Source organism: Helicoverpa armigera, chromosome 8 (assembly GCF_030705265.1).
Source record: "Helicoverpa armigera isolate CAAS_96S chromosome 8, ASM3070526v1, whole genome shotgun sequence".
NCBI lineage: Eukaryota > Metazoa > Arthropoda > Insecta > Lepidoptera > Noctuidae > Helicoverpa > Helicoverpa armigera.
The window spans coordinates 1,235,419-1,245,769 of record NC_087127.1 but is presented as its reverse complement, the minus strand read 5'-3'; the positions used below and the strand labels follow the sequence as shown (position 1 = coordinate 1,245,769).

Here is a 10,351-nt window from a genome sequence, read left to right as displayed (position 1 = left end):
CTCTATCACAGTTTCCATGGAAAGCTGAAGGGAAACTTGCGGTGTAGCAGGTTGCTGGTTTATCTACAAAGTATGGCGTGACATTGACATTTACTTTCTAATGTTGGGACTTGGGTTCAATTAGGGGTAATTTACGTACTTAAAGCGGGATTAATCACCGACGGACATTTATCATTTGCACCTAAAGATTTTCACTAATGCCGATCTAGTTAATTACATCAGGTTGGTTCCTACTTAACTACTAAGTATCAAGCAGTTAACTGACTAATGCTAACATAATGATTCATGTAATTCTATAAAATAAAACAATCGGAACTTTTCCTTGGAAGCCCTTACTCATAGCGCGAGTCGAAGGTCGCTGCGATTTACTATCGTCACGACTCTATGGTGTAATGATAGCAAGTAGGCAAGTACTTACTATAAACCTTTAGAAGGGAAGACGTGAACCATGGTGTACGAATGTGGGAATAAGTGGTAAATATAGCGGTTTTCTAGTACATAAGTAGCTAAGCCAATCGATATTGTTAGGATCGCAAAAAACGGTCACGAATTCACGAATTGAGCCTTATCTCATCAAAAAAATACTACTACGAAACTTAGGTACACTATTGATGAACCAGTCTTTAATATACTCGATATTTTCTACCTACTTACTATCTTACTCTTAATCTGACAGAATTACTCCATCATTCTTAAGGACACTAATGTTTTTAAAATTCAATCTGTCAATATCTAGTAGGTATCTGATCGCTTAAATAGCAAGATCGTTCAATAATCTAAAATTAAATTGTATTAAGACTTCTCTCAAGGAAGTCTATAGCCCAAAAAATTGGCTGTATTTATCCATAATGATCACACACAGGTACCTATTTACTAACATTTAATAGGCATTGTACTTGAGTAGCGCCCACATTGTCATAACAATGACATGTTTGATTTGTTAGGTGTGTCGGCATTTCAGCAGTCATTCATATTTATATTCGTTCAGATTACAATTGATCATGTACAGATAAATACACATTGATTGTTTTTGTATTACTTCCTCGATCAAACTTGGTTGAGCTGATGAAAAAGACGTTAAGATTATTTTAAAACATACCGGTAGATAAAGGGCTCCAGAAGGAACATGGTGGGTTTTAGTCAAGTGCCCATTTTCACCAACAAATACGTAAATTTAGGGATCCCCTAAGAGCATTTAGGGAACACTTAATACGAATTTCGGCTTCACCAAAGTTTAAGTGTCCCTTATAACCTTTATTATTGGGAGAAACCTTATTCTAAGTGACTCTTAGTTAGGGAAACGTTAAGAGATTGTTAGTGAAAACGGGCGTAACACTCCCCCTCACTGCACTTTTTATTAGGAATCCGTTGTGTTGAAAATCCTGCTATCCTATTGTTGATATTTTTAGTATGAAATGCATAAGTTTATGATGATACGCTATTATCAACTGGCCTTTAACCTACTTGTATTATCATCACCATAGCCCCACCCAGTGCTGAATGTAGACCTCCCAAAAGAAACAGAAGAACTACTGGTATAAGAATAGATAATTTGCAACGAGCTCCATAACTTCACTATAAACTACATAATATACATTTCAATATAGCAGTAACAGTAACTATTACTCCGGATTACACCTCTCTCTCACCTCTGACCTCTTACATAAACGGCCACACGACGCGACCTTAACTGTGGGAGAAATCGAACGCTTTTACTAGCTCCACTGCTAAGATGAAAGTCATGTCTCGTTAGGCCTAAGATGTCAAAGGAAAACAGTATGAAACAGGATCTTATTCAGATGAAAAATATGTAGGTATCTATATATACATGTACATGGGTGCCTATATAGGTATGTAAAATTAATATGTAAGTTTAATTTTTGCATGCCTACTGAAGGCGAGATATGTTAAGTGACTTTTTTTGTTTTTACCACCTTTTGTGTTAACCATATCTCGGAGAATAAATATTTTCATTTCATTTCATTTCAAAATGTAAAGGAAGGAGAAAATTATAGATATCACAATGCATATTTACTACCTATTTACTTTTAAAAAACTTTTTTCAAAGAAAATATACTTACCTGAAAATCTACTAAGTCTGTCAAATATGTTCATTATGCCAAGAACCACAACAAAATGGGTTCAGTCAAACGAGGGATAATTGCGAACAAACTTTCGGGAGGAACTGAAAATACTCCCTTTTTTGAAGTTAAGAGTCAAGTAGTGCCTACCTACAATAAATATGTTCCACCACTATGTAATCACGTTTAGTATCTGAAAGTTTACTCGCTAACAAAAAGTCATGAATGAAATTCATTCACCTGTAGATGTTGGCTCGAAAGTTCACGACCTCAATGGTAAAAACCATTAGATTCTAGAAATTTCATCATATTTACGTAACATATTCTATACACAAGTTATTTTTTGTATTTAACCACTAATCATCTAACAGCCTTATTCTGTTCTAAACACTAAACATTAAAATATAAGACCTTGATTTTTAAATTCCGAGTGTCAAAGAAAATCTTTTATTAGTATCAAAACAAACTGGGTGACATCACCGACCACAAATAAGACGCAAAAAGAGACAGATTGCTAAATAAAGAGTTATAAGGATAAATAAATAACTTGTAGGGTCAGCCCAACATAGATGAAATTGATACCTTTTTGGGAAAATATAGGCGGGGGATACGTTTCTTTAAAACCATTAATTTCTTTAAACACGGGCGTGGGACATCTCGAAGATTATTATCATTTACAAAAAAAAAATAACTTATCGTAAATACCGTTCTGGGATCAATTACTTACCTAAGGTTTATTTAAAGAACAAGTCGTTGCGAAAAATGCCTCAGAGTTATTTCCAAAAATCCGTAGGTATAACCCGACCCACTTTTGGTGCAGTTGCTTGAAAACTGACAGCTGTCAACAGCACAAATCATTCGGGACCCCTATACCAAACACCAATCAGATTTCATAAATCGAAGACCAATTCAAATTAGATAATAAAGAACAACATTCCAGAATAAGGCCGTTAAAATAAATGAATCAAGACTTGTAAACATCTATAGAACAGATAGAACTGCGTAGCTTCGTTGTAAACAGCCATTCAAGTCAAGATTCCTAAGAAGTAAAATAAATTAAAACAACAAACCTGCCTAGTACGACCTAGACATTCCGGGGACGTTGTCCTCTCTGCTCGGCTGCCAGTGGCGACCAGACCTCCACGGAGGTCGGACGTACCATAGACATAAGAAAATACTATATTAAAATGTAACTACATATAGGTGTAAACTAGAGCGACATGATGTCAGAAATATCCTGTTTTGCATATTTATTAGGAACAATGTTGGAAATACCAGGCTAAAAGTGTATGCATTTAGCTCTACTAGATCCGCGAGTAACGGATAGTTCTTGGAAAACTTTATAGATTCGAAGATGCTGCTTTCAAGGCTAGGATGTTTCAATTAAAAGTTTCAACAAACACCTGTGTGTTTCAGAGTTGCGCAAAAATCTAATCTACATATTTTTAATCTTCATTCTGATATCTTTATTGAATGACTGCTCTTTTCAGTATAAAAATTATATTTAGGCATACTATCACACAAATGATAAAGAGAGACACGAAAAGGGACATTGGAAATAGGTAATGTCGTGAGGAAAGTTGCACTTAAAAACGTCATACAACTAGGATCAAATTAAACAATAATAATCCTATACTTACCGGACCGAAAAGGCCGACATTTAAAGAGACTACCTTCTTAAAATAACTGCTTCAAATACAGTTCAATATCAATTTCCATACAAATTAGTTTAACACTACTACATTATCTAGCACACCGGTAGCGCGTAACTAAACGTTTCTGGTCCAAGATCACGCGACTGAGATCTACGAAACTTACTGGATGTGTGAAGGAAAATTCTTCTGTAAGTGGTAATGCTGTCAATCAATACATACATTGTACATTGTGGACTGTGGTTGGCAAACGATGTGTGAATGGTATGTCTGATTGTACCTCTTGTTGTTGTAAAAAGTGCGGTGATAAATCTTGGGATGTAGAAAAGAATTGCTTTCAGAATGTCATATATCACACAGGTGGTCATTTGTGCATTTTTGGCAGTCTTTATGGTGGTACGAAGCCAGTACTGACAAAAGTGGGTTAAAGAGAGGTAGACAGTGGGTCTATGTAAAACACTAGTAAGTAGGTATTTAAATTGGAAACCTACCCCAATTCTGTTGGGAAAAGAGAGACACAGGATCTGGCATTATTTCAAAGATAATATATGTACAATATAAGGACGATTTAAACATTCAAAAATGGCGTGACTAAACTTCACCACCATCACAATTTTCCATCTTATTGCAGTTGCTATTACTACACCATCAAACTACCATTAAGAATATCATTAACTAACCGCAAAGTCTAACAAGCCATTATAACTATACTGAGATGAAGCGATTTCAATATTCAGTAAGTCGTAAACATCTAACCGGTAACCACTTAAAGATGCATCAGTTGCAATCTGAAATTTAATAAGACTTTTAGAGTCCCGCACAGGCTAAACAATCGGCTAACTTGACACGAAGGTTCATCATCATCATCTCAGCCATAGGACGTCCACTGCTGAACATAAGCCTCCCCCTTTGATGTCCCCAGATCGTTGGAAGCGAAGGTTTCCCATTCTTTTTAAAGAAAATCTTGATTCCAATCAAATCAGTCGGTCTGATATCGGCTAAACACCAAATCTTTGTAATGTGCTTACTACCATTCATCTTCATACTGATTTATGAGGTCAAACAAACTATCGGCCTACTAAAAGTGCGTGTCCTCTTTATATCTTAATTCAAATCTGCGAGTTTCCTGCCATTAGTTTTCTCTTTGCATAAAATAACAGTTTCTGCTCCCATTAGCAAGCTGGTTACTTGTCAATTGTGTTTTCTTGGCAGAATTCTTCTATATTTTCTTTAGAAGCTTGAGACTACTGTTATAAGAAAACAATTTTTTGTAAAGCAAGCATTTCGCTTTGCTTTTCATGATTTCATTTGATGACCGAATACATCGAATGTAGAGCACACTAGCCTAAGAATAACCTATTTACTGTCGACTTCATACTCGCAACTGTTTTTCACGATTCCACCTCTGACGTAGGAAACTATCGATTACCATCTTACCAAGAAAAGCTTATCAAAATATATACGATAATATCGTATTAGCAAACTTCTACCACAAAAATATTCTAAGTTTCACAAAAAACAGCGGAATTTCTGACGTAACTTACTAATCTTTCGTCACCCACGTGCCGTGTCAAGTCAAAAAACAATAAGCTTAAATACATAACATGATGTCATCTAAGGTTCCCATCACACTTTCCAGCGCAACAATGGACCCTCGTTATGTAAGGCCTTATTAGCCGGCACTGAGTGTTGACCCAGAACTTTCTCCTTAATACAGCACTTAAGGACTGTAAACAAACTGCCTAAACGGGTGTGGAAAAAGAGGTTATAAAGTAAAGAAAAACGTAGTGAATAAGCGGTAAAATTCGGCTATTGTTATGATAATTTAAGAAATAAACAGTGAGACTACCTCAATTTTTTGGTTTGACAAAACTGCGCAGTGGACAAATTGGTTCCAAAAAATCTTCAGCATAGCCGCACAAACAACTTCAGAACTCAATGGTCATTCCTTAAAGATATTTAAAATCCTATTACCATGTCTCTGCTAAAGAAACGAATATATTACTACAAGTCTTTCACTTATTGTTTAAGCTAAATTGCCTTCCTAAAATAGTAAGTGAGTAGTTAAGTTTTCTTTCAACACATTTAACGAAAAATTACCGTCATTTACGAACATTATTTTCTTTTTAAACCTCGTACATTCAAATAAAGACGGACAATTAAGCAAAGCAGTTGCATTTTTGCATCTATAATGAAGCAACAATCTGACCATGAACGGTTAACATCTGCCCGCTAACTTGACCAGGTCGAAATGATTTGTTCGCCCCCCGAAATAGCTTGATTTGAAATAAGCGATGAATTTAGCAAGTCCGTTGCAGGGTCAAATTCATTATCGGCTTTTGGCTTTTACAACTGTTTGTTGAAATGCAGGTTTGTTTGTTTGTATTTTGTGTAGTGTTAAAGGTTGATAATTCCTATGCAAAATTGTATCGTTTAGAATAACATAAATGCAGGTGCAACTAGATTTAGAAATTGAATGTTCATCTTTAGACACAATTTAATCAGTTTAACATTTTTATTTCCTCTATACATTAATATTTCAAATTACTTAAACATATTTCAAATCTAGAACATTTTATCAAGAGTCGATTTTCGATAATTATTTGTAAACTCGAATATTTTCATAATATCTTCACATTTATGATATTCGACTAATGTCCTAGTATAACCCTAAAGAGTTTTTTTGAACTCGCAAATCTCAGGAGCTATCGTACCGATCTGAAAAAGCATGTCTATGTTTCAATAATCTGAAGAAGGCTTTATAAATTTTTTTGCCGATTGCATGGAGTAAGTAGTTCCCACGGGACGCGAATGAAACCGCTGACGGAAGCTAGTAGACTTAATAAAATATTATCGTTTGCGGAAGTCTGCCATCACGTCATTACAAGACAACATTGATAAAGATCATAATTAATTAACAGGCAGTAAGCTTATCTGCAGTCTACACACGACAGTGATCCTGACACCTGTCACAAAATGGTGTCCTGGTGTTTACGAAGCCTCGACTGTGTGTATGGAAATGATCTGCAGACACACTCGTCGACACAGTTCTGTTTCATAATAAAATATTGATCTAAATAACTGAACTGCCAAACATCATTTCGGTTGGATGAGATCATCTTCAGTAAAGTCTGCTTTTTCCTTATAAAAATGTCGCAATAGGCTTAACACCTATATCATGAGCACATTTAATCAGTTCTTCTACACTTGTTTTTTAAATGTGTATAGGCGAATTTGACCGCTATCTCACCTGATGGTAAGCGACGATGTAGTCTACTGCTGCACATAGAAACTGTTCTTATCTTTACTAAAAAGCTTACCTACATAATCTTACATTTTTAACCCTGAACAGGCAAGTGTCGGAACCAGCAATTTTGTCACATGAAGCAACCGTTGCTTCAGTATAAACGCTCGCTGTTGCAACGAACAGACTCATCATATCAAGTGTTGCGTGCGCGCAGCAATTAACATTTCTTCCTATTCGCGACTGATCTATACGGAAATATATTGCGTAATACTGTGAATGATTGAGATGTTCATTTGTTCTGTCTCTGTTTTTTCGCGGTTAATCGTTGATAGACTGTCGTTTGATTGATGCGTTTGCTTTAATTGAATTGTGTTGGTTTTTGTTCTCATTGACAGAAGATAACTCATTACGTATCAAGTCATCACGGGTAGTCAGAAGCTAGAAAGTCTGACAACCAATCTTATCAAGGAGTATTGAGTTGCCAGGGTAACTGGATTGAGGAGGTCAGAGAGGCAGTCGCTCCTTGTAAAACACTGCATCCGGTTAGACTGGAAGCTTTAACATGTTTTCGTAAAGGCTAGGAAACTGAAAGGAGGTAGAAATTAATGAAAACGGAAACCATTTCTATTTCGTTGTTTATTAGAACAAAGTTTGTGGTGAAAAAATCCATTTAATCAGAATCGGGACTGATGAGGAATTTTCGTTTGTTTCAGTCAATAATACTATAAATAAAGTTTGTGTCTGTTAAAATAGCACCCACGGAAGCAACTTACCGTTCAAAATTGATACCAAAATTGAAAGTAAAAATAAAATTCAACACCGCTTCAAAATTCGAAAGTCACCCGTGTCGCATCTTGCAAAAAAACAAACAAAAAATAAAAAATCTCAATAAAATATCATCTTAACTAAACAGAAGATCTTTGTGTTATACAACCTCAATACGTAAACAGTTTACTGTTTGCAAGTTTAGTATCAATAACAATAGCAATTATCATCACTGAGATGAGGTGAAAGCGAGCGCTCAAGTGTGACCGGTGGACCGGTGGCGATAGCAACTCACTTTCCTTGTCGACACGTAGGTAATAACTGATAAGTAATGTGACAGGTTGCTGAGAAAAAATATGTTGTTGGCTAATTATTTAGTGTAGATGTTTTGGTGTGGTTTTGATGAGGTTTGGACAACCTGAAATTAAATAAACTTTAGACTTTATTTAACCTTTATTTAATTTTTTATACCAACTAGGTATAAGTTTAATTAAGACTAAGTATTTTTTGTGGTCAAACGTGCAAATCTTGATAGTTACAAGAATTTTCTGGATATGCATTTGCTCTCACATCCGGTTATTCATTTTGACAAAAAAGCGAAAAAAAATACTTTTAAAATTTACGTTCATATTTGTTTCAGTGCTTTTAAAACGTACAGTTGGCAATTCCTTATTGGTTAATACATCATCATCAACTCGCTTCATAAGTGTAAAAGACGTTATGTCTTTTTCATGAAAAAAATAATGGATGTGCTATGCGACGTTATCTTCCAAGAACCGCTACAAAAAAATTATAGCAAAAATGCACACGGTTTTCGCTCTAAAACGAATTGCGAGAACGTCGGAGCAAGATATTAAAGAATGATACGAGTAGAATTATGGCGAAAGTGATAGAAATCATAGCTCTGATCGAGCGTCGAATAGATTAGCTGGCGTTGCGGCTGATGGAGCGATTCTGATCTGCTCACTTTCTCAATAGTTTACGGTACGGTAGCGAAAAAATAGAGGTTGCAGTTTATTCTTGGCGTTATAATCTACCTCTACTTATTAATCGGTCTTATGATCAGTGTATAATTTTCTTATTTTGTAAAATACTGGTACTCAGCTACATCTGGTTAGACTAGAAGCCGACCCCAACATAGTTGGGAAAAGGCTCGGGAGATGATGTATAATTTTCTTATTATTAACTGTTTCCTGTGGATTCTGTCCCGGGGAGGACCTCTTTCAATACCCGGATAAAAAGTGTCTACGACGCTGTGAAAAATATTTTTTGTGATAGGTATACCTAATTTCGATTTCAAATTACTGCTACAATTGGGCAGAGTTTAAATTATACCAACGTTTTTCTCAATAATTATTATATAGTTGCAACATGACAAATTGTCTGTCATGTACACAAGGTTGGGCTTGAGCCTGTATGTCTGTATGTCACGCAATCGTCCCATAGTCTCGAATAGGCGTGAGAAACTAGAGCGATTGCACCTCAGCCCTCATAATTATATACATTTGTACATAAGAATTTTACTGGAAAATCGTGTGTAACTACTAAATTAGTTGGATTGTTATTTGGTAGATAATCGTGACAAGCCTTCAACTTTCTGTTTCTTAATTAAATCGTTTATTTTAATGCCCTCTTTAGCTTGTATCGTTTTTCTATATTCTATAAATAACAGTTCTTGGTTGAGCTCAAGTTCCAATAATTTCTGTCTGATAGAAATAAGCTTAAATGGTTCTTCACAATCCTTGTAGGTCTCTGTAAAAAGCTCCTCCTATGTGCTTTCGTCAGTAAACGTATTTCTGTTAATAATGTGACAATCTAAATTCACTAAAAACAAATGAATGTCAACCAATTCAATAGCAAAGGCTATAATTGCGTAGTAACTATGCAACTAACAAATTATTTAAGTGCTAACTTGACAGTAAAAATGCGGTGATTTCCATAAAAAAGCAACTTTACCATTGAATGTGCACGAACCCTTATAGTTCCCACGCTCTGGTTGAGCCACGATCATTTCATGGTGTTTTGTACCGCGTGTGGAAACGCGTCAAGCTGTTAGCTTTCAACAGCTGTGAAACTTAGCATGTTCATTAACGTAGAACTTGCGAATTTACATAGACTCTTTATTCTATCTCATTTAGTACACCTTTGTACATAAAGGAGGTACAAATGGTTCTGTGGTACGAAACTGACTGACCGATGTCATCACTATTTACTCCGCTGGGTCCACAAAAATATCCTGTAGGTGCCTGTAAATCAACTACCTAGGTACTTATGAATGAATGAAAATCAACTACCAAGAAGGTATTTTTCCGGACTTATCAGATATTCGAGAGAGATCATAGCAGATTCACAGACAAAATAATGAATTCTGTTGTTTCTGTTTCAATGTTGAAATCAGCACCCAATTTGCGTAACACAATTTGATTCTTTTTAAATTATCAAAATCACCCGATGAAACATTTAAAATGCGTAACAATTAGATTTTATGCCAGCCTCCAAAATATTAATATTGGTGGGTTTGTAAATACTTTAAATGTATTAAAAAGTATGATTTCCCATACAAGGATAAATGGAGCTCCAATTAAAACATATGAGGTAACAAACTG

The 10,351-nt window shown here is 35.4% G+C and overlaps 1 protein-coding gene across 1 annotated transcript in view; it reads left to right on the top strand.

Annotated features, from left to right (window-relative positions):
* Cht6 (Chitinase 6) overlaps positions 1–10,351 on the top strand; it is a 116,082-nt gene that overhangs the window by 95,353 nt on the left and 10,378 nt on the right. The gene's annotated exons all lie outside the window — the stretch shown is intronic.